General features: G+C 39.2%; 1 long non-coding RNA gene across 1 annotated transcript in view; it reads left to right on the forward strand.

Moving 5' to 3' along the window:
• The window catches only part of LOC143652103 (uncharacterized), an 85,674-nt gene that overhangs the window by 57,194 nt on the left and 3,224 nt on the right, over positions 1-25,256 (forward strand). The gene's annotated exons all lie outside the window — the stretch shown is intronic.

Genomic DNA, 25,256 nt, shown 5'->3' on the forward strand with positions numbered 1-25,256 from the left:
TTATGTACCCCAGAAAAGCTGCATCTTTTTCCTGATCCAAGCTTGTGGGGGCAGCCATGTTTCTTTTAATACTGATTCTATACTGTAGGGTGGAAAACATTTGATTGGATTGTTTCCACGGAGATGTGACACCCAATTGTGGGTGTGACCTTTTGATTAGATGGAGATGTGACTCCGCCCATTCAAGGTGAGTCTTGATTAGTTTCCTGGAGTATGCTGCATTTCTTGGGTCTTTAATTTTATGTCTTTCATAAGAGATGGGAAATTTTCAGTGGTTATTTCTTCCATTAGTCTTTCTGCCCCCTTTTCCCACTCTTCTCCTTCTAGGACACCCATAACACATATATTTGTGCACTTCATGTTGTTATTCAATTCCCTGAAATCATGCTCATATTTTTCCACTCTTTTCCCTATATTTTCTTTAGTGTGATGGATTTCAGATGTCCCGTCCTCTAGTTCACTAATCCTTTCTTCTCCCTCTTCAAATCTATTGTTGCAGGTGATCATTGTTTTTTCATCTCTTCTATTGTGCTTTTCATTCTCATAAATTCTGTGATTTGTTTTTCCAAATTTTGTGTTCTTCTTTATGTTTGTTCAATGTCTTCTTTATATCCTCCCTCAACTTGTTGATTTGATTTTTGATAAGATTTTGAATGTCTGTTCGAACATCCTGAAATAGTTATTTTAATTACTGTATATCATTTGAAATAATGGTTTATTCCTTTGACTGGGCCAAATCTTCAATTTTTCTAGTATGACTCATTATTTAGACATTTAATTTGCTTAATTAGTTTATTCTGGAGGTTGACTTCACTCTTTTACTAGAGTTTTCTTGTTGGATGGCTTTGTTCTTTATCTGTTCTTTGACATTCAGCTCAACTTATTCTAGACCTCTAGCATAGATTCTGTTCAGTTTATTAGAATTTTTCAGTTCTTGTTTTTCTGTTTCTTGCCCTGCCTAAATGGTGCCTTTTTTTTTGAGGAGGAGGAGGATCCTCTCAAATATTATTGACTCCAGTCAGATTTTTCCAGACCAGATAGGCCCATGTCTCAGGAGGAGAGAGTAGCCAATATCAAGTTTCCTTGAGGGTGAGACCCAGCAGGTTGTTAGATTTTTCTATGAAGCCTCTAGACTCTGTGCTTATTCTTTCTTCTCCAGCATGTGGTGCTTCTCTGCCCACAGCTTTCCACCATCATAAGGTGGCTGCCCCCACAAGATTGGATCAGGAAAAAGACATGGCTTCAACAGCATCTCCCTGCCAGAAGTGTGATTGAGACCGAGGCTGAGGTAGTAGGTAGGCTTTAATTACTTCTGTTTTCCAGCCCCTGGGGCCTGAATTTCCTGAAGGAGGGCCTCCATTTGACCTGGGCCCCACCCTTTTCTCCAGAAAAATACACCCGTTAGGGAATTGTCCCCATCTACTTGGCTATTTATTTTATCTCTCAGACATTCCTTAATTATACCCTTGCCTAAGGCAGTGCTGGAGTCTGAGAGTGCTTGCAGTTCTATCTAATGAGCTGTTAAGAAATTAAAAAAAAAAAAAAAAAAACCAGAACCGGACCCCCATTCCCCAGGTTTACCAATCAAGAACTGGAGTTGGTGCACGGATCTATGTGTCCAAGGCTCTATGTTCCCCCTTTTCTTGGGGTCCAGCCCTTTTCCAGTATTTTATACTGTCCAAGTCAAAAAGCCTCTTTATATATATATATATATATATATATATATATTATTATTACTTTTGTCTGTCAGCCCCATTCCTTCTCTACCAGGGTGAAAACTCCTGGCTCCTTTAGTGCTTACTCCAGTTTTATCTATGCTCAGGGCCTGTTTTCAGCTGTCAGAATTTGTTAATTAGTTCCACAATTGGAATTTGGTTGCACTAACTCCTTGGTACTAGTGAAGTCTGTTTCCTTTCTTCATGGGGAACCAGCCTGCTGTGCCCATTGGAAGGGGTCAGCCTCTGCAGCTTAAGAGACTAACAGTTCTGTGTGGGATCTCAACTGTTTCACCCACTTCAGACTGGTGTACAGTGTGTGACCAGTCATTGATATCCACCCCCCCCTCCACCAGCAGTTGTTCTATGTGGTTCCTGGTTATTTATCAGCTGCTCCACAAAACAAACAAAATTCCACACCTCACTATGCCACCATCTTGCCCTGTCTTCTTGATTTGTTTACTGGAGTCCTTTAAAGGGGGAAAGATTTGGAGAAACCTCAGATGCAGATGCAAACACAGATGTTTGGATTTGCAGAAGTCCCAGAAGATGCCAGGAGCTGAAAGAGCCAACAGAAACTAGACAGGAACCAGAGCTTACAGGGACATAGACATTTAGAGATGTTTGGAGTGCTGACACAGAGAGCAGATGTAGATGCTTAGACCCAGACATTTGAGGATACAAAACTCAGAAGATGTCACCATGTGCCTTCCCATGAAATGTTAGGCAAGCCAGAACCCATAGTTGTGTCCCAGAGGAGATAAGTGAAGCCCCATAGATGCTTAGAGAGGAAACCACTGGCATCAGAAGCTGGAAGCAACAGAATTGGAAACAAGAACCAGAAGATACCAGTCATGTGCCTTCCCATGTAACAGACATTGGATTTCCTGGAGTCAAGTTATCTGTTTCTGGATGCCTTAGTTTGGACATTTTTATGGCCTTAGAACTGTAAATTTGTAACTTACTAAACCCCCTTTTTAAAAGCCATTCCATTTCTGATCTATTGCATTCTGGCAGCACTTAACAAATGTAAACAATGGGAAACCTTGGGACTTGACTATTTTGAATGTTTGCAAAATGCATTCAAAAGCAGGTAGTTTTAAACCATAGGAGGTCTTTTTTTTTGGTCAAACACAACCCAAATCATATAACCTATTCTGAACATACTTCCCTATTGCAATGGGCTGATCTCAGTGAGACATCATTGAGAGTTCAGAGATAGGGTCCTAAGAAGGTGCAATACAGCAGTGGTCTTAAGACGTTTTTTTAGCTTATGTATCTCATAAGATTATTTTGAACATCTATGTACCTCCTTGTTTTGTTTTTTTTTTGTTATTGTTTTTGCTTTGTTGTTTTGCATGGGCAGGCACTAGGAATCAAACCTGGGTCTCCAGCATGGCATGCGAGATTTCTGTCAATGAGCCAATGTTGCACCGCCCCTCCCTGAATATTTTAAATTGACATTTAAACTTTCACTATAAATTTAAATAGTGTCAAGGGATGTGATTTCCACCATATGGTAAGATGTGAAAAAAAATTTAAATAAGCTTTTTTATTTTAGAACAGTTTTAGATTTATAGAAAAATCATGAAGATAGCACAGAAAGTACTCATACACTCCACACCCAGATGACCCTATTATTAACAACTTATATTAATATGATGCATTTGTTACAATTAATAAACCAATATTGGCACATTCTCATTGACAAAAGTTCATTCTTTATTCAGATTTCCTTAGTTTTTTCCTAAAGTCCTTTTCATGCTCTAGAATTCTACCTAGGATACCACAAGACATTATTTGTCATGTCTGTTTAGGCTAGTCTTGGCTGTGACAGTTTCTCAGACATTCCTTGTTTTTGATGACCCTGGCAGGTTTAAGAACAGTTATTGTGTAGAATATCTCTGAATTGGGATTTCTGTGATGCTTTTCTCATTATCAGATGAGGTGATAGATTTGAGGGAGGAAAACCAGAGGTAAAGTGCCACTTTCTTTGCATTATATCAAGGATACTTGGTATCAGTATGATTTGTCAGCTGATGCTGACCTTGGTTATCTGACTAAGGAAATGATTGTCAGGTTTCTCAGTTGTAAAGTTACTCTACACAATCCCTCCTTTCCACATTTTACTCTTTGAAAGGAAGTCACTACACTCCCATCTAAGGAGTAGGAAATCATTCTCCTGCTCTGTGCCAGTTTGAAAGTATTATGTATCCCAGAAAAGCCATGTTTTAATCCTGATCCAATCTTATAAGAGCAGGCATTTCTTTTAATCCTATTTCAATACTATAGGTTGAAAACTTTCAATTAGATTATCTTCATGGAGATGTGACACCCCCAATTGTGGGTGTGATCTCTTGATTAGATAGAGATGTGATTCCACCCATTCCAGATGGTCTTGATTAGTTTACTGGAATCCTTCAAGAGGAAACATTTTGGAGAGAGTCAGAAATTATAGAGCCTATAGAAACTTCAGAGCTGAGTTGACACAGATGCTGACACTTGGAGAACAGAGACACGGATGTCTGGAGAAATGTAGAGCCCAACAGACATTGCTACGAGATGTTAAGCAAGCCAAAACCTGGAGAAGCCAAAGGAAGTCAAGAGATGAAAGCTGGAGAAGCAAAGTGAGGAACCCCCATAGGGACAGAGGCTGAAATCATGGAGCCCAGGAGTAAAGGGGCAGAATGCATTCCCAGCTGACAGAGGTGTTCTAGACACATCAATATTTCTTGAATTAAGGTATCTTTCCATGGTTGCCTCAGTTTGGACATTTCCATAGGGTTAGAACTGTAAACCTGTAACATTAAATTCCCCTTTTCAAATGCCATTCTAGTTCTGGCGTATCACATTCCGGCAGCTTGTGAACTAACACACCCTCCCTGAGGCAGAGTCTCTACATAAATTATTTGGAACACTTCTGCAAGGGAAATTTATTTATTCAATCATTTTAAAAATATCAGCACAGACTCTTGGATATTTACATTTTACTTTGGATTATAGCCCATTTTATTTATGTTTTTGCTCAATTTTCTTCCAGATATGGCCACTGGGAGCTCTTTCAGTTGGCTCCTCTGTTCCTTTGACACAATCCTATTAACAGGAGTTCTGTGTTTTGTGAGGTATTTTTTTTTAGCACTTGCTTACTTCTTGGAACTACAAGATGTTCCAGAATCGTCTTGCATGCTTCCTTCCCCAGTTATAAAACCAGCCATTTGTCCGAGGAGCCCTGGTTCCTTTTATTGAAAAAGGGTATTAGAAACTGTATTAGTTAGGGTTCTCTAGAGAAACAGAATCAACAGGGAACACTTGCAAATATAAAATTTATGAAAGTGTCTCACGTGACCGTAGGAACACAGAGTCCAAAATCCACAGGGCAGGCTGTGAAGCTGATGACTCGGATGGCCTGGATGAACTCCACAGGAGAGGCTCACCAGCCAAAGCAGGAATGAAACCTGTCTCCTCTGAGTCCTCCTTAAAAGGCTTCCCATGATTGCATTTAGCATCACTAATTGCAGAAGACACTCCCCTTTGGCTGATTACAAATGGAATCAGCTGTGGATGTAGCTGACGTGATCATGACCTAATCCTATGAAATGTCCTCATTGCAACAGACAGGCCAGCGCTTGCCCAATCAGATGAACAGGTACCACAACTTGGCCAAGTTGACACCTGTCCCTAACCATGACAGAAACTAAGATCTGAATACTAAGTGTGTTAAATGCCAATGGGGTGTTCTTGCCTGTAGGCCCTCAGAACTGACAGAACAGGGAAATATATGTATATGAACATATATATAAATATTTCTTTATGTAACCATTGTATGTATATTAGGCTAAATGTGAATTCATCCTGATGTCTCTAACTCTAATACATTTCTACCTGAATCATTTTAGCCCCCTCCCTTTGCTTATCTTCATTTCAACAATGAGATTTGGCCTCTATCATCCACCAACCATTTACTTAATTGTTCAGTTCCAGTATACATGTATAATATTATTAGAATTGCTAACCTGTATCCCTCTAAGAAACAACTTTGTCAACTGGAGTACAGTGCTTATATAAAGTTTCTTATGCCTGCAGTTTTATGGATGTCACTCATTTCCAAAATTACTTAGGTCAGCAGCTTCTGCCCCACCACCTCCACCATCTCCTTCAATGATTTCAATGACCTTGTTTCATCCATTTGTAGTATGGTTAGATTGTTTTGTCATATTCTGCAGCCCCTCTTTAGATTCCCAACCTTTTAGATGCTTTTTTATTTTAGTTTGCATATATTGTTTCACCGTGTGTAAAGTTCTATGGGTTTTGACAAATGCATAGTGTCAAATATCCACCATTACATCATCATGCAGAATAGTTTTACTGTGCTAAAAAGTTTCCCTACTCTTTACCTTTTCAACCCTCCTCCTTCTCCAAAACTCCAGCAATCACTGATTTTTCTGCTGCTGTTATAGTTTTGCCCATTCCAGGATGTGATATACTTGATATCGTACATATGTACCCTTTCAGACTGGCTTCTTTCACTTATACATTTAAGAATCATTCATTTCTTTTCATGGCTTGATAGCTCATTTTGTTTTATTACTGGATAAAATTCCATTGGCTATACCACAACTTGCTTATCCATTTACTTATTGAAAGACATCTTGGCTGCTTCCAGTTTTGGGTGATTATAAATAAAACTGCTATAATATTCACATCCAGACTTTTGGGTGGACATAAGCTTTTAAATCAGTTTAGTAAATACCTGAAAGTGCAATTGCTGGGCTATATGACAGGACTATGTTTAGCGTTGTAAGAAACTGCCAAACTGTCTTCTATAGTGCCTGTACCATTTTTTGCATTCATACCAGTTAAGAATGAGAGTTCTGGTGATCCACATACTAGCTATTGATATTGTCTCTGTTTTTTATTTTAGCCAATCTAATATGTATATAGGGGCATCTCATTGTTGTTTTAATTTGAAATTTCCTAATGACAAATGATGTTGATCACTCCTTATACTTATTTTTCCATCTGTATATCTTTTCTAGTGAGGTGTTCAGATCTTTAGACTATTTTAAAAATTGGGTTGCTTTCTTCTTGATGAGTTTTAAGAATACTTTGTATAATTTTGATATAGTTTCATACTCAGATATGTGTTTTGCAAATATTTTCTCCTAGTATATTGCTTGTCTTTTTATTCTTTTTCCATAGTCTTTTACAGAACAGAATTATAGAATTTTAATAAGTCCAATTTATCAATTTTTTTCCTCCATGGATCATGCTATTGGTGTTGTGTCTAGAAACTCAATTCCAAACCCAAGGTCACATAGATTTTATCCTATATTTTCTTCCATAAGTTTTATAGTCTTTTGTTTTACATTTAGGTTTATGATCTGTCTTGAATTAATTTTTGTGAAATGTGTGTCTAGGTTCATTTTATTTTTGCATATGGATATCCAATTGTTTCAGTAACATTTGTTGTAAAGGACAATTAAAAATTAACAACTATTATACTGTACTTTAAAAATATGTCCAACAGTATCTAAATAATAATTTGATACCCTCACCATCTAATTAAAAGTATACATAAACAAGTTTTATTTTAATAGCAAAATATTGTATATCATTCATTTTTCTCTCCTTGAACTCATGTTTCCTTTCTCATTTTTGAGCAGGTTTATATCCTAATTTATATATATTTTTAAGCTTGAAAACCTTTTATTAATGACTATTTCATACATCAACAAAAATATGTAAATAAAATTAGTATTTTCTTATTATCTTAAGACTCAAAGCGTTCCAATTAGGTGATAAAAAAACAACAAAATATACTTTAATTTTGATAAATAATCCATTAAATATAAAAAGGAAAATTTTATTCAAAATGAATATTTTTATGAGATGGTCTTAATTCTTGAATGAGGAAAAAGTTCAATGGAAATTAACAGTAAAATGAAAAGAAGGTATTAGGTCACTAAGTTTGGTACATACAAAATGTTTATTAATAATTGTTAAATGCATCACTTATAGTCAAATCCACAGCATAGTTCTCTTAAGGTAATCTAACTCTAATAAGTGTATGGTAGGAACGAATGAAAAAATAGAAAAGTAGCTGACTAGGAGATGTATATCCAAGAAAAATTAAATATGGATTTATTGTACCTGATTTATTGTATCTGATAAAGATAATATTCCTTCTGAATCTGAGTAAGTGCTCAACAAAATATAAAATAGTCCAATATCTGTTCTTTTTACTCAAAGGTATAATGGGCTGTTTAAATTTTTCACCTTTTCTTCTTTAAAAATATACAAAATATGCAAATAAGACACAACGGAGGCACAAGTGAATGAAAATACTCACCAAGCTCTTTCTCACTATTAAATATTTCCCGTCATGTTTTCCCAACAAATCTTGAATATTCTAATTCTAAGATAGATATAGAGGCAACTGTGGAAATATTGCAGATTTGTTCCAGACCACCACAATAAAGAGAATATCACAATAAAGTCAGTACACGCACTTCTTGGTTTCCCAGTATATATACTAGTTATGTTTACATTATTCTGTTGTCCATTAAGTGCGCAAGAGCATTATGTCTAAAAACAATGTACATACCTTAATTTAAAAATACTTTATTGCGGGTGGCACAATGGTGGCTCAGTGGCAGAATTCTCGCCTGCCAGGCCAGAGACCCAGGTTCGATTCTCTGAGCCTGCCCATGCCAAAAAAAATAAAATAAAATACTTTATTGCTAAAAAGTGCTAACCATCATCTGACCTTCAGTGAGACAAAATTTTCTTTGCTGGTGGAAGATCTAGTCTCAATGATGATGGCTGTTGACTGATCACAGTGGTGGATGCTGAAGGTCGAAGTGGCTGTAGCAATTTCATAAAATAAGGCACAGAATGAGTTTGCCACATCATTGCCTCTTCCTTTCACTTGAACACTTAAAGGCTATTGTACGGTTGTTAACTGCCCTAATTTCAATATTGCTATGTCTCAGGGTAAATGGGGAGGCCTGAGGAGAGGGAGAGAGATGTTTACACTATTCTGTTGTCCATTAAGTGTGCAAGAGCATTATGTCTAAAAACAATGTGCATACCTTAATTAAAAAATACTTTATTGTGGGTGGTGCAATCCTGGCTCAGTGGCAGAATTCTCATCTGCCTGTCAGTGAAGCTGTCAGAACACATATAACATTTATTGATTATTTTCCATCACATTTGGGCATGGTTTATGGCTCCCCAAAACAATTACAATAGTAACATCAAAATTCACAGATCAAGATCTACCATAACAGATATTAAAATAATGAAAAAGTTTGAAATATTGCAAGGCAGAGACATAAAGTGAACACAGGTTTTTGGAAAAATGGCTTGACACTGGGTTCCTATAAACTTTCCATTTTTAATTTTTAATTTTTACATTAAAAAATGCCAACTCTTTGAAGCACAATAAAGCAAAGTGCAATAAATTGGGGTATGCATGTATGGACATGCAAACTTGCCATGTGTTGTCTCCAGATGACAGTAGGCACTGTTAGTGTCAGTATTTTATTTTACCAGGGTTTTCACCCTCAATGGTCTCTTCCCCAGGAACAAACAGTTTTGGAAAATGCTAAGTGAAAATGAAAGGGATGTGATCATTAAGCAAAAACTGTAATCACTGTCACTACTCCATTTTACTATATATCTGAATGCAGACAATCCCAGCTGAGGTGAAAATATCTCACTTCTAATGCCATGTTATATACAGAATATTAATATGTGTAAGGAGATAAGATACAAAACCTTATCTTGGTTTATGTTGCATTGATTAAAGGAGTCTTTTAGGCATAAATATTTTGAAGTGTGCCTTTGAAACTCCTAGGTGAAAATGCACCATAGAATATTTCTAGGTAGGTGCATGGTATGCTTCTATTTTAGGAAAGAGGAGAAAGATGTTATGCAAGGAGAAGTGGGAAGGAGAACCAGCATGATATCTTCATCCATAAGTATCAGGTGGACAATTTTAGGAAAAAACAAATATGGAAGTTAAGGCTCTAAAATTGACTCCATTTAAATGATCCATTCCTACATAATCCATAGAAAGGCTTTTTTTGTCCAAGGGACTACATATGTTCCGATCTGAAAACCATCCTTGCACTTCCAAATAGAATAGAGAAGATCACAACAGACTATTACTCCTAAAAATATACATAGCAAACATCAGCTAAACATGTTCATTTTAAAAACTGAGCAATGGTAGTGATTAAATGTACAAATTAAAAAATGTTTTTGCATAAGGAAGAGCAAAGTTATGTCAATATTGCAGGGTGGTGAAAATAGATGGTAATTAATATTTTAAAACTTTAACTTATGTGAGACTAAAGCATAAAAAATGTTTATTTGGTACAAAATTTGTATTTTGACTAGTGCATTTCCTAATATAACTTATGTGGACAGTTTAATTGAACACCATAAGTACATGGAACCTTGAGTAGGGCATGAGATTTTGTAGATTTGTCCAGAGTGATGCCCTGATAAATCCCAGAGTGATTTGAACAGTGAATAAAAAAGTATTTGCAAAGTCCCCTTGGGGGAATGGTGAGAAAGGGGGAAAATTCAACTTCCCTATGTGGAGAATTCCTGATATGCTCACAAGCAGTGAGGATAACCAAAGCAATAGGCTGAGCCCTCAATCTTGGGTTTGTTCATATGAAACTTATCCCCACAAAGGATTGGCTAAGCCTACTTAAAATTAGGCCTAAGAGTCACAAAAAAACAAAAAACAAAAAATTGAGCACTTAAAGTTAGAGGAACTAAATTCCAAAAAGGGACAAGTTCCTCCTAGATAAAAAGAGATCTCTTCTTTCCTTTCTGGAGGCATTTGCTAAGTCTGGGTGAGAAGAACATCATGCCTTCCATAGACAAAGCAACCCTTCCAGGACAAGAAGAATCCAGCAGGGCTTTTTTTTTCCTTCTTTTTTTCTTTTTCAGCAGAGCTTTTAATAGCTATGTGGACTGGTATGAAGAATGGTAATCTTTCAGGAGCCCCAAACTATGAGCTAATTCTCCTTAACTCTATGAGGCTTTTCCTAAGGGTAGCAGTGAAATTGGGGATTGGGATGAAAATCAAAGAGGGAGAGAAAGAGAGAGAGAGACAAGCACAAACAGAGGTAGGGGGAGGGAGTGAGAGTGAGGGGGGAAGGGAGAAGGGGAAGAAGAAGAGGAGGAGGAGGAGGAGGGAAGGGGAGGGGAGAGGAGGAGGAAAAAGAGATAGCTCCATAGTTTCATAGTGCTTAGAGCCCAAATTCCTGGTAGAAGGAGGGATCTGCAGTACACAGGAAAGATTTCACCCTCAAACAACGTAAAACTAGAGATGAACTGAGATTAACTAAAATTAAAACCCATTACTGACTCAGCTCAACAGTCTATTCACTCTAGCTGGCTACAGAAGAAAGGGGTGGCTTTTCTGGGGAAAATCATATTTATTCTTTATCTCTCTCAACACAATATCCATCATACAATGAAAAATCACAGGACATGGAAAAGTATAATCAGGATAGAAAACAGTCAATAGAACCAGACCCATAGATAGTTCCAATGTGGGGATTAGAGGACAAGACCTTAAAAAATAACTACTACAAATATGTTAGAAATGGGTAAATTGGATGAAAAAAATGAAGAATTTCAAAAGAGAATTGAAATCTAAAAATAGCCAAATAATCATCTTTAAACAAAAAAATTGTATTGCACTGGATTGGCTTAAAATCAGATTGGACATGCAGAGAAAAGGATCAGTGAACTTGAAGACAAGGCAGCATAAATTATCCATTGAAAGAGAGAAAGGAGGGGAATGAGGAGAACAGAACATGAGAGACATGTCAGATAATATCATTGGTATAATACACATATAGTTGGAGTCTGAGAAGGGCAGTTTCTTTGAGAATGGGGTGAAAGAGGTACTTGAAGAGATAATGACCAATAAGTTTCCATATCTGATGAAAGACAAAGTGTCCTGGAATTTTGACTTACATTTTTAGTGAGGGGGACAATATGCTTATATAAGTGTACATATTAGCCAAAAAGTAGTCCAGATTGAACTCTGGGGTGTCCAAAATATGTAATTCTATTTATGGACAAATAGTATAAAGTTGGGAAGGTGGGAAGGTAGGGAGGTTTGGTGATGCAGAAGATGGGAATTAAAATCTAGTACCTAATATGTGGTTTACCTAGGATGGTCAGTCAATCTACAGAAATTCATTTTGGATCAAAAATACTGTGACAAGAAAAAATGGACCAAAATCATAGATGAGTTTCCCACTGGAGATATCACAATGTAGTAGGAAATATATTTGTTTCAGTCAGGCTGACGGGTTTGAACTGCCACCCCGACACCCTCCATGCACCCCATCATCTGAGCCAAGTTACTTAGATTTCTGATACTGCTTTCTCATTTATAAAAGAGAGTGATTAATATATATAAATATATTAATGATTATATATATATCAATACATTGTTTCAAGAATAAAATAAAATAAAGCACAAAATGTCTAGCATAATTAGTCTCTCTTCCCCTTTCCCATACAACTGTGAGGGAAAAAATACTCATTAGGATGAAGGTAGTGCCATATTTTAAAAATGAGTTTAATTATTATATGGTTGCATTTTGCTGTTATGTAATCAGAGATCAATTTCAAGATTGTTACTTTTCTATTTGGGGCAAAGATCTAATTAACATTTTGGTACTCTGAGGCTAAGGAACTGGGTATATGTGTGAGATTACAAGATTATGGGGAAGTATGGAAGAGGTAGTTGTGAAAGATGAAGCTGAACATGAAAGTTTAGGCCAGATTATAAAGGACTCAGCATTTAGACTTGCATATTTAGAGTTTACAAATTATCCAATAGAAAATGTGGCCACCAACATTTTTCTTTTTAACATTTTTAAAATTTTGAAATATAACATATATTAAAAAAGTAATAAATTTCAAAGTACATTTAAACAATTAGTTATAGAATAGATTTCAAAGGTTGACTATGAGTTACAGTTCCATAATTTCAGGTTTTTCCTTCTAGCTGCTACAAGACACTGGAGACTAAAAAGAAATATTGATATAATGATTCACTAATCATACTCATTTGTTAAATCCTAACTTCTCTGTTAGAACTCCTCCTTCTCCTTCATGTTGAAAAGGGGTGTTGACAGTACAGGATAAGAGATGGAACTGGTTGATGTTCTTAGAGAGACTAGGTTTCAGGACTTATCTGGCCTAGGAAGCGTCTGAAGGTTCCTGAAAAGTAAATGGAGTGTGTGCAACTTTTATAGGATCTCAGATAGATCCCTAGGTGTTCTTTAGGGTTAAGGAATAATGTTAGTTGGGATTTGGCAAATCTTGGCAATTAGCAATATCTAGCTGAAGTGTGCATAAAAGTAGCCTCCAGAATAGCCTCTCAACTCTATTTAAAATCTCTTAGCCACTGATACCTTATTTTGTTACATTTCTTTCCCTCCTTGTGGTGAGGAAATTATTGTTGATCCCATGGTGCCAGGGCCAAGCTCATATCTGTAGAGAAGCCACATCTGAGAAACAAAAGCAGTTCTCTGGAAGCGACTCTTAGGCATAATTATAGGTAGTGTTCTAGTGCTGGTTTATCACAATCCTTGAATTCCTTACCATGCATCTCTGTCTCTTATCACGGGGCAGAATCCTTGACTGCTCTTCTGATTTCTGCTGACTTCTGGCTCTTTAAAAGGCTTCCAGTAATATGAATTAAGGCCCACCCTGATTCAATTTGGCCATACCTAATAAGAACTTTGAAGATCCTATTTACAAATGAGTACACACCTTAACTGGTAATACATCTTCAAAAGGTCCTACTTACAAATGGTCTCAAATCCCAAGGGCCACAGATTAAGAACATGCCCTTTTGATTGCATATAATTCAATCTACCACATACAATCTAGCTGACATGGTAGACTAAATTTCTTGATGGTGAGACCAGTTTCTTAATTATCTTTATATAAAATGACTGGAAGGAAGAATTGCAGGGGAGAATAACAGCATGGGCAGGGAGATAAGATGGAAAGGAAGAAAATGTCATGGACGTTTTTACGGAGACAGACTCAAAAGGATTCAGTGTCTGGTTTGATATCAGAGCTAAGGAAGATGGGAGAGAGTTGAAAAGAACGAAGGCAGTTGGCTTGGATGACAGTTTTGAGCTGGGGGTGGAGTGGGGTGGTTGCCATTAGCAGAAATAGAAAATAGAGAGTGGGAAACCAGTTTTGAAAATTAGAAGAACCCATAAGTCTGATTTTAGTTGCAGTGAGCTTGCATTGAGGTGGAAATATCCAAAAAGCAAATGAAAACACAGGTTTGAGTTGTGCAGAAGTCAAGTTTTTATAAAGGTCAAGACTATTTTGTGGCGTCAGACAAAGAGACAGCTGAAATCTTGGGTGTGGATGAGATCATCCTTGGAGAAGGTTTGGATCAAGAAGTTTGGCCAATGAGAGTTACTAGGAGAAACTAACATTAATGGGATGGCTGTAGGAGAAGAAATAAGGAAATAAAGAAGGGAAAAAATGGTCACAGAAGTACCACGAGAGAGCGGTGTAATGGAGGTTGAGAGAGAATTTCAAAGGCATGCCTACGAGTACAAACCCAGGAGAAGGGTTGAGTGTGATGAGGTCTTAGAGACACTGGTTTGGCAATTTGTAGATTGTTGGTCATCTCTTTGAGGATTGTTGCCACAGGAGGTTAGTGGAGCCAGATTATAATGAAAGGTCAAGTAAAGGCAGGGCTAATGAGGAGAGAAGTGGCCACAGATTAACTTCACATCTTCAGTGGCTTCTTAGTCCCCTTTGAAGATTCCTTGCTGCCCCAGTAGATGTTGATGTTGCCTAGGACCTTGTCCTTAGCTCTCTGCTTGTAACAATTAGGGTTCTCTTGATTTCAAATAACAAAAGAAACTCCAACTGGCTTAAGCAGAGAGACTTATTGGAAGGATACAGGGTTACCTCATTAGACCCAAAGGGTTATGCCTGGGCCTTGTGTACAAGCTATAAGCAAAAAGCAAGCGCCATTAGAATTTCTCCATCTTTTTGCTCCCTTCTCAGTGTCTATTTCATTTTCTCCTTCACTACGCACTGCAAGCCAGCTGCCCTAGTCTTCAAAGCCTTGGGGTAGTAAAATGTCTGCCACTAGCTCCTGAGTCATGCACACAGCCAGTCTGATGAGCACTGCTATAGCTTACATGCTCTCACTCTTGATATCTTTTAAGGTAAGAGATTGAGTTGGCCAATTTGTATAGATACCCACCCCTGAGGGCTGAGCAAGAAGGTCACACTGCATGAACAACATCATGGGGATTGGGGATGGGGATAAAGACTGGGACCTAGAAGTAAGAAGCTGGTGTGAGGACTTGGATTGGGACTAGAGTAAGTGATAAAGAGGGAAAGATGGCATGAGCAGCTTCTCAACCTTCCTCTTTCTTTTTGGTAATTGCTCTAAGAGGCAGGGTCCTCCTAAACAGCCAATCCTGAGTGCTCATGAGGGCTCAGCCACACTATTTACCTCTAAGAAAGAAAATAGAATGGATGTCCAGTTCTTATCAAATTTCCCTCTGTGTGACCAGCTCCCAAAACACCTGGGTAATTCTCCAATGGCCATGTTTATACCTACTTGGAGGACCAGAGTTGATTGGTCCAGGATAGCAACCAGAGCCTCTCTCTGTGGTCACTGGACTTGGAACTAGAATGAATCATGGGTCAAATCCTCTTTGGAATGGTGTGAGGGCATCAATCATGATGGGCTCTCCCTGTATGGAGTCTTTTAACAGGCAGAGTGGCAGAGCCTGGAGGTACTTGGGTTGCTGGTTCTAGTTATCTAGAAATCCAGCTACACTGCTAACTTCCCTATGTTAGATTCCATAAGATAGCTGAGTACCTTCCAATAAATTCTATTCAGTCTAAACTAGTTTGGGTAGGTTTCTTTCAGTAAGATAAAAAAGAGTCTTGGCTAATACTGGGCACAGGTTGTTGCCCAATAGTTGTTCCCAAACCTGGTCTCTTGCCTTCTGCATCAATAGTAGAAAGTAACCCCTTCCTTTCTCCTGTTATGTTTCAATCCAAATAGTGATTGCAATGTGAGTTTTTGCATTCTGACAGCTACTGAAATACTAGCACATTGTTAGTATGTTACTGTAATTTTGATATATTAAAAATTGAAAATCAGTATTATTTATGTTTAGTGATCAGGCTCAATTACACATTTATTAAATTTATGATGAAAATACTTGCTGGAGAAAACTCTACCCAAAGTGAGAGAGGACTTTTTATCAGCTGGAACAATTTGTACAAAAATACACATGCTACTCAATGATAGCATTTATCCCATTTCTTTTTGAAATATTTCATTTGTATGTTTAAATTATTTTCAAACCTCCCTTATTTTAAGGGTTGTTTAGCTTGTTAATTTTTTAATAAGACTCCACATTAAATAAGTTTCCTATTTTGGAACAGATTTAGATTTACAGAAAAATTGTGAAGGCAGTACAGAGTTCCCATACACTTGACACCCAACACACCCAACTATTAATATTTTACATGAGTATGGTCCATTTGTCACAATTAACAAACCAATATTGATACATTATTATTAACTAAAGTCCATACATCATATGCTTTTATCTAATGTCCTTTTTTGGTTCCAGGACCCCATCCAGAATATATCACATTTGACTGTCATGTATCCTTAGGCTCCTCTTGGCTGTCACAGTTTAAGATTTCTTTTCTTAAGTTTATTTGATAATAATTTGTATTAGTATGATGCTTAATGTTTATATTTTACAAATTTACATTTTTACTTGATGTTTGTTGGGGCTGCAATATGTCCCTCATGAAGACATGGTCAAGTCTTAATCTGTGTTCTTTTGGATGTTAACTCATTTGTAAATAGGATCAGTTAAGATGTGGACTCACTTATGAATAGGATCTTTGGAGATCCTACTTAGATGAAGCCAAATTGAGTCAAGGCGGACCTTAATCCATATGTATGGAGTCCCTATAAGGAGAGGAAATCAGATGCAGTCAGTCTAGAGAACCTATAAGTTAGAAGAACACAGATAATAAAAAGATTGCCACGTGATGTTGGCAGAAATGCAATGGAACCCATGAATTGTATAGCAAGCCTGCACTGAATGATACAGACTCCAAGAGAAAGTATGGCTTGTTGAGACTAATTTTGGACTTCTAATCTCCAAAACCATGAGACAATAAATTCCTGTTCTTTAAGCCAACCCATTGTTTAGTATTTGTTATATTAGCTTCCCATTGTGTAGTATTTGTTGTACTAGCCTAGGATAGCACTTAAATGCTTATACAATTAAAATTTGAAATATATTAAATGTTGTTTTACTAGTGTGATGGTCAGGTTCTGGTATCAACTTAGGCATGTGATGATGCCCAATGGTCTGGTCAGGCAAGCACTGGCCTGACTGTTGCTGCAAGGGTATTTCATTTTGTTTGATAAACCAGATGGCTCGTGTATTAAATCATCAGTCGGTTGACTGCATCTGTGGATAATCACATCTGTAATCAACTAAGAAGAGTCTCCCACCAATGAACTAACCCAATCAGTTGAAGGCATTTCAGGAAAAAGAGAGACTTTTTCATGGCTTCTTCAATAGTGAGCCTCCCCTGCGCAGTTCATCTAGATCCTTCATCAGAGCTTCCAGCTTCACAGCATGCCCTACAGATTTTGGACTCAACCACTCCCATGGATGTGTGAGACACCTTTATAAATCTCATATATATAAATCTCATGATATATATATATATATATCTTGTTTGTCCTGTTTCTCTAGAGATCACTAATACAGCTTGGTAATGGGTGTGGTTCTTGAGAAGCAGAATCTTAAAAATGGTTTTTACAGTTCTATTCATTTTCATGACCCACCTCCACCACCCTTCTTTTCATCAAGTCCTATAACTAGACTAAAGTCCTTATGGGTGGCTACAAAGTGTGACCCATGAGGAGGTACGCTGTATTCCAAAAGACCTGCATACATTTTCTAATCCATATAGACAGAAATCAGGGGAATATGTGTGGGAATGGATATTAAGGGTATGGGATAATGGTGGAAGGAATATAAAGTTGGATCAAGCTGAATTTACTGATAAGGGCCCACTAAGTAGAGGTTTTGCATTCAGTGTTGTAGCTTGAGGGGTTAGAAAGGGCATTAACAGTTTGTTTGGATGGTTGACTGAAACATGGATCCAAAGTTGGCCAACATTACCTGAGGTTGAAATGCCAGAATTGCCCTGGTATAATGTAGATGAGAGGATCCAGAGGACTAGAAAGATTGGAATGTTAGAGTGGATTTATCATGGAAGACCTGCTTATATACCCCAGGGATATCCAGAAGACATATCTTTCACTAGAACGATATGGAGAAATAAATTCATGAGACTAGCTCCATCATCCCTGAAAAGCTCTGCAGTCACCCTATCTTGTAGGTCAGATATTACTGTGGGAACTGATGCTATTGAGTTGGAATCCTTAAAAAGAATGGGGATGACTGGATCACGAGTTTACAGAAGCTATGTGGTCACAATCACCATAGACAAGGTGGGCATGGCCAATAAAATGGACAGCAGACTCAAAGCAGCAGTCAAAATAATATGACTCACAGAGACTTGTGGCATTAGTTAGTAAGTAGATCATGGGTACCTAAAAGCAAAATAGATGGGCAGTGTTCTGGTTTGCTAGCTGCTGGAATGTGATATCCAGAGACAGAATAGCTTTTAAAAAGGGGCATTTGATAAGTTGCACGTTTACAGTTCTAAACTGTGGAAATGTACAAATTAAAACAAGTCTATCAAAATGTCCAAATTAAGGCACCAACAAGAGGTTATCTTCACTCAAGAAAGGCCAGTGAAGTTCAGGGTTTCTCTCTGAACTGAAAAGCACATGGAGAACATTATGACATCTGCTAGCTTTCTCTGCAGGCTTCTTGTTTAATGAAGCTTCCCCAGGGGCATTTTCCTTCTTCATCTCTTAAGATTTCTGGCTGTATGGGCTCTCATGGTTCTCATGGCTCTCTAGGATTTTACAAAATGGTTCCCTCTTTTAAAGGATTCCAGTAAACTAATCAAATCCCACCTGGAATGGGTGGAGCCACATCTCCCTCCAATTAGACGTTAATACCTACAACTGGGGGAGTCACATCTCTGCAGAGATAATCTAATCAAGTTTCCAGCCTACAGTGCTGAATAGGGATTAAAAGAAACTGCTGCATGCACTAGATGGATTAAGATTAACCATGGCTTTTTTAGGGTACATAGTCCTTTCAAACCAGCACAGGTAGTCTACTAAATTCTTGTTTGAGCTGCATAAACAGAAGAATTTGAGGTCAAGTGAACTGAAGTCTAACTTGAATTACAAAAACAGAGAATCATGTTCCCTTAATCAATTCCAGACTTGAGATGGTTTATAGACCCAGAGCCCCTCGAATGAGTGGAAGCCTGGGCATCCTTTGTTGAAGGACCCTTTTATACTGCCCCAAATTTACACTGTTAACCTTTCTCATCCTTCCCCAAGGAGACCTATAGCCTTTTACCAGGATGACTGTGCACTGGGGAAAAGGAAAAAATAAGATATTTGGGGGATTATTGGACACTGGCTCAGAAATGACCCTAATTCTAGGAGACTCAAAACATCACTCTGGTCTATCAGTCAGAGTAGGGACTTGTTCTAGCTTGCTAGCTGCCGGAATGCAACACACCAGAGACAGACTGGCTTTTAATAAAAGGGGATTTATTTCATCAGTTCTTCAGAGGAAAGACAGCTAACTTTCAAATGAGGTTCTTTCTTATGTGGGAAGGCACAGGGTGATCTCTGCTGGCCTTCTCTCCAGACCTCTGGGTTCCAACAGCTTTCCCCAGGGTGATTCCTTTCTGCATCTCCAAAGACCTGGGCTGAGCTGCAATAACTGAGATGAGGTATGCTGAGCTGCTTGGGCTGTGCTATGTTGAGCTCGCTCATTTAAGCACCAGCCAATTAAATCAAACATCAGTTATTACAGCAGGCATGCCTCTTAGCTTACTGCAGATGTAATGAGCAACAGATGAGGGTCACATACCATTGGCTCATGTCCACAGCAACAGAACTAGGTACATTTACCTGGCCAAGTTGACAAGTGGCTCTAACTACCACAGGGCTTATGGAGGTCAGATGATTGATAAAATAGCTTGGGTCCATCTCACAGTGAATCCAGTGGGTCTCCAGGTCATTTCCCAGTTCCAGAATGCATAATTGGAATCAAGATACTCAATAACTGGCAGAATCCCCACATTGGTTCTCTGACTCATGGAGTGAGAGTTATTATGGTAGGAAAGACTAAGTGGAAGCCACTAGAACTGCCCCTACCTAGCAAAATAGTGGATCAGAGGCAATACCATATTCCTGGAGGGATCACAGAGATTAGTGCCACTCCTAAGGATTGGAAGGATGCAGGGATGGTGATTCCCACTATATACTCGTTCAACTCTCCTATTTAGCCTGTGTAAAAAACAGAATGGACTTGGAAGGTGACAGGGGATTTTCATAAATTTAATCAGGTGTTGACTCCAATTGCAGTTGCTATTCCAGATGTGGTATCATTGCTTGAGCATACCAGCACATCATCTGGTATGCAGCTATTGATCTGAAAAATGCATTTTTCTCAATAGCTGTCAGTAAGGAATACCAGAAACAGTTTGCATTTAGCTGGCAAGGTCAGCAGTATACCATCACTGTCCTGCCTCACAGGTATATCAGTCCTCCAGTCCTGTGTCACAGTCTTGTCCACAGGGACCTCAATCATATCTCCTTCCCACAAAACATTATGCTGGTCCATTATATTAATGACATCAAGTTGACTGGACCTAGTAAGCAAGAAGTAGCAACTACTATGGATTAATTGATAAGGCATTTGTGTGTCAGGTGATGGGAGAGAAATCCAACAACATACAAGGGTCTTCCACCTCAGTGAAATTTCTAGGTGTCCAGTGATGTGGGGCATGTTGAGATATCCTTTTTAGGGTGAAGAATAAGCAGTTGTATCTGGCCCTTCCTATGACCGAAAAAGAAACACAATGCTTAGATGGCCTCTGGATTTTTGAGAGAACATACTCCTCATTTGGTTGTGCTACTCTGGCCCATTTACTGAGTGACCAGAAAAGCTGCTAGTTTTGAGTGGGGAGCAGAACAAGAGAAGATTCTGTGACATGTCTAGGCTGCTATGCAAGCTGCTCTGCCACTTGGACCATATGATCCAACAGATCCAATGGTGCTGGAAGTGTCAGTGTCAAATAGGGATGCTGTTTGGAAACTTTGGCAGGCCCTATAGGAGAATCATAACACAGACCCTTAGGATTTTGGAGCAAAGACTTACCATCTCCCAAAGATAAGTACTCTTATTTTGAGAAACAGCTTTTAGCCTGCTTGTGGGTTTTAGTGGAGACTGAATGCTTAACCATCGACCACGGAGTTACCATGAGACCTGAGTTGCCTATCATGAGCTGGGTGTCGTCTGACTCACCAAGCCATAAAGTTGGGTGTGTACAGCAGCACTCTTATCATAACACGGAAATGGTATATAAGAGATAGGGCTCCAGCAGGTCCTGAAGGCACAAGTTACATGAGGAAGTCACCCAAATGCCATGGCCCCCACTCCTGTCATATTACCTTCTCTTTTCCAGACCAGAGCTATGGCCTCTTGGGGAGTTCCTTACAGTCAGTTGACTGAGGAAGAGAAAACTCGGATCTGGTTACAGATGATACTGCATGATACGCAGGAAGCACCCGGAAGTGGACAGCTGCAGCATTACCATCCCTTTCTGGGATGAAAGGACAGTGGTGAGGGGAAATCCTCCTAGTGGGCAGAACTTTGAGCAGTACAGCTGGCTGATCATTTTGCTTGGAAGGTGTATTAGTTAGGGTTCTTTAGAGAAAGAGAATCAACAGGGAACACTTGCAAATATAAACTTCATAAAAGTGTCTCATGTGACCGTGGGAACGCAGAGTCCAAAATCTGCAGGGCAGGCTGTGAAGCCGATGATTCCAATGGAGGGTCTGGACGAACTCCATAGAAGAGGTTCACCAACTGAAGCAGGAAGAGAGCCTGTCTCTTCTGAATCCTCCTTAAAAGGCTTCCAGTGATTAGATTAAGCATCACTCATTGCAGAAGACACTCCCCTTGGCTGATTACAAATGGAATCAGATGTGGATGCAGCTGACATGATCATGATTTAATTCTATGAAATGTCCTCATTGCAACTTGCCCAACCAGACAAACTGGTACCACCACTTGACCAAGTTGACACATGAACCTGACCATGACAGAGGAGAACTGGCCAGAGGTGCATTTGTATACTGACTCATGGGCTGTTGCTAACGGTTAGGCTGGATGGTCAGGGACTTTGAAGGAGTATCATTGGAAAATTAATGACAAAGAGGTCTGGGGACGAGGTATGTGGATAGATCTTTCTGAGTAGGCTCAGAACATGAAGATATTTGTGTCCCATGTGAATGCTTACCAGAGGGTGACTTCAGCAGAGGAAGGTTTTAATAGCCAAGCGGATAAGATGTCCCATACTGTGGATGCAAGTCATCCTCTTTCCTCAGCCACTCATGCCATTCACAGTGGGATCATGAACAAAGTGGGCATGGTGGTAAAGATGGAGGTTATACATGTGCTCAGCAACATGAACTTCCACTCACCAAGGCTGACCTGGCTATGGCCACTGCTGAGTGCTCAATCTACTAGCAGCGGAGACCCACACTTAGGTCCCGATGTGGCACCATTCCCGAGGTGATCAACCTGCTACCTGGTGGCAGGTTGATTACATTGGACCAGTTTCATCATGGAAGCATCAGTGATTTGTTCTAATATGTATGGAATAGACACATACTCCAGATATGGGTTTGCCTTCCTTGCATGCAATGCTTCTGCAAAAACTACCATCACAGACATAATGAATGCCTTATACACCATCATGGTATTTCACACAGCATCCTTCTGATCAAGGAACCCATTTCACAGCAAATGAAGTGTGAGCATGGGCACATGCTCATGGAATTCTCTGGTCTTACCATGTCCCCCATCATCCAGAGGCAGCTGGGTTGATAGAACGGTGGAATGGCCTTTTTAAAGATTCAATTACGGTGCAAACTAGTCTGGGGCAATGTTCTCCAGGAGGCTGTGTATGCTATGAATCAGCATCCACTCTATGGTGCTGTTTCTCCCATAGTGAGGATTCATGGGTCCAGAATCAAGGGATGGAAATGGGAGTGGCACCACTCCCTATCATCCCTAGTGATCCACTAGGGAAAATTTTGCTTCCTTTCCCTGAAAACTTAAGCTCTGCTGGTCTACATGTCTTAATTCCAAAAGGAGGAGTGCACCTACCAGGAGATGCAACAGTGATTCCACTGAACTCTGAAGTTAAGATTGCCACCTGGTCACTTTGGGCTTCTCATGCCACTGAATCAACAGGCATGAAAGGGGATTACTATTTTCTGGGGTGATTTATCCTGACTCTCAACAGGAAATTGGACTGCACCTACACAATGGAGGTAAAGAAGAGTTTTTCTGGAATGCAGGAGATCCCCTAGGGCGCTTCTTAGTACTACCATACCCTGTGATTAATGTCAATGGAAATCCGCAACAATCCAATCCAGGCAGGACTACTAATGGCCCAGAAATTTCAGAATGAAAGTCTGGGTCATCACACCTGGCAAAGTTCCATGGCCAGCTGAAGTACTTGCTGAGAGCAAAGGGAACATGGAATGCATAGTAGAAGGTATGGATAAATATGAACTATGACCACATGACCAGTTACAGAAACTAGGACTGTGATTGTGTGAATATTTCCTCTCTTTTTTGAATATATCTGCATTTTACATAAGCAAATATCTTGTTTTCCTCTTATCATATGACGTAAGTCGTATTGTTTATGTTGTAGTATTTAATCCATAGGACATGGAGTTTAAGAGTGAATGTTACCTAAGGACTTGTATCCTATTCTGGAGAGATGTAGTACATTTCCAATTCTACACAGGACAGTTGAGTATTGTTAGGTGAAATATATGGCTGTTACTGTGTTCTATTTGTAAATTAAGCAAAGGTGATATGCATAGCTGCCAAGTTGCAAGGGGTGGACTGTGATGGTTAGGTTCTGGTGCCAACTTAGCCAAGTGATGATGCTTGGCTAAGCATCAGGCAAGCACTGGCCTGACCACTGCTGCAAGGATATTTTATAGCTGGTTGATAAACTTGAAAGATGGTGTATTAAAACATCAGTCAGCTGACTGCCTCTGTGGCTAATTACATCTGCAATCAACAAAGGCATGCCTCCCACTAATGAGATAATCCAATCAGCTGAGGACATTTATGGGAGAAGAGAGATCTATTCATGGTTTCTTCAGTCAGTGAGCCTCTTCTGTGGAGTTTGTCCAGACCCTTCATTGGAGCTGCCAGCTTCACAGCCTGCCCTACAGATTTTTGACTCAACCATTTCCATGGTTGCATAAGACTCCTTTATAAATCTTATATTTACAGGTATCTCCTGTTGGTTCTGTTTCTCTAGAGAACCCTGACTAATACAACTAATAGGTTATGAATTCTGAACTCTTAAATATAAATATTGGTATTAATACCAGTATTTTAGAATTATGTAAAAATAGATACTGAAATTCCAGTGTTGCTCCACTTGTGTGGTCTAGCAGTCACCAGCCACCAGTTTGGATGGGCAGGGCAGAGAGAATGTGAACACAAGACTGGATGCAGTTTCAGGAACAGATGATCCCAGAGCGAGGGTGGGAGAGAAGCTAGAAGTTATGAAAGGCACTGAGAGATGTCACTCTCACCCTGAAGGTGGAATCACAGAGGTAAGAGTCCAGCCAGTTCTATGAGGGGGACCATGTGGAGGCGTCGAAGATGTCATGAGAACGAAATTTCTCACTGTGTATTCTGTAAATCACTTGAGTCAAATTTTAGAGGTTGGGCCCAGGTATATGCTACCCCAGCTGATACTACCAAATTTTAAGAAATCCTGAGCTAGAAAATATGGGGCCAAATATTCAGGTGAACCCCATAAGCAACGAGAGGAAGGTCCTACATGCATAGTGTTCTTCCCTTGTCAAAAAAAGCACCAAATCAGGCAGCATTGAAGAGGTGGTAGTGGCTGAGGGCTGCAGAAGACTCTTGGCTTGGCCCCATGGAATCCTTCTGGAGTTCCAATACCTAATTCTGTGGCTGAGGGTTTTCAGCTGACAAGCTAGGACTCTATGGTAAAGGAGGAGAAAGGTATATTTTGAAAAAGTCTTTGGAGTGGAATCTCTTGGGGGCTGGGGATACAGGGACATTGTTCAATCCACCCATATCCAGCATTGTCCTGAGGCCCAGGGCTTGTTTACTGCAACAGGAACCCAGACCCAGGACACTGCAATGGGTAATGTCAATATGTCTTTTGCCCCCATTCCTTTCTACATTGTCTGCTCTTACTTGTTATAGAACCTGAGAGGGC

The sequence above is a fragment of the Tamandua tetradactyla genome, chromosome 12 (genome assembly GCF_023851605.1).
Source record: "Tamandua tetradactyla isolate mTamTet1 chromosome 12, mTamTet1.pri, whole genome shotgun sequence".
Classification (NCBI taxonomy): domain Eukaryota; kingdom Metazoa; phylum Chordata; class Mammalia; order Pilosa; family Myrmecophagidae; genus Tamandua; species Tamandua tetradactyla.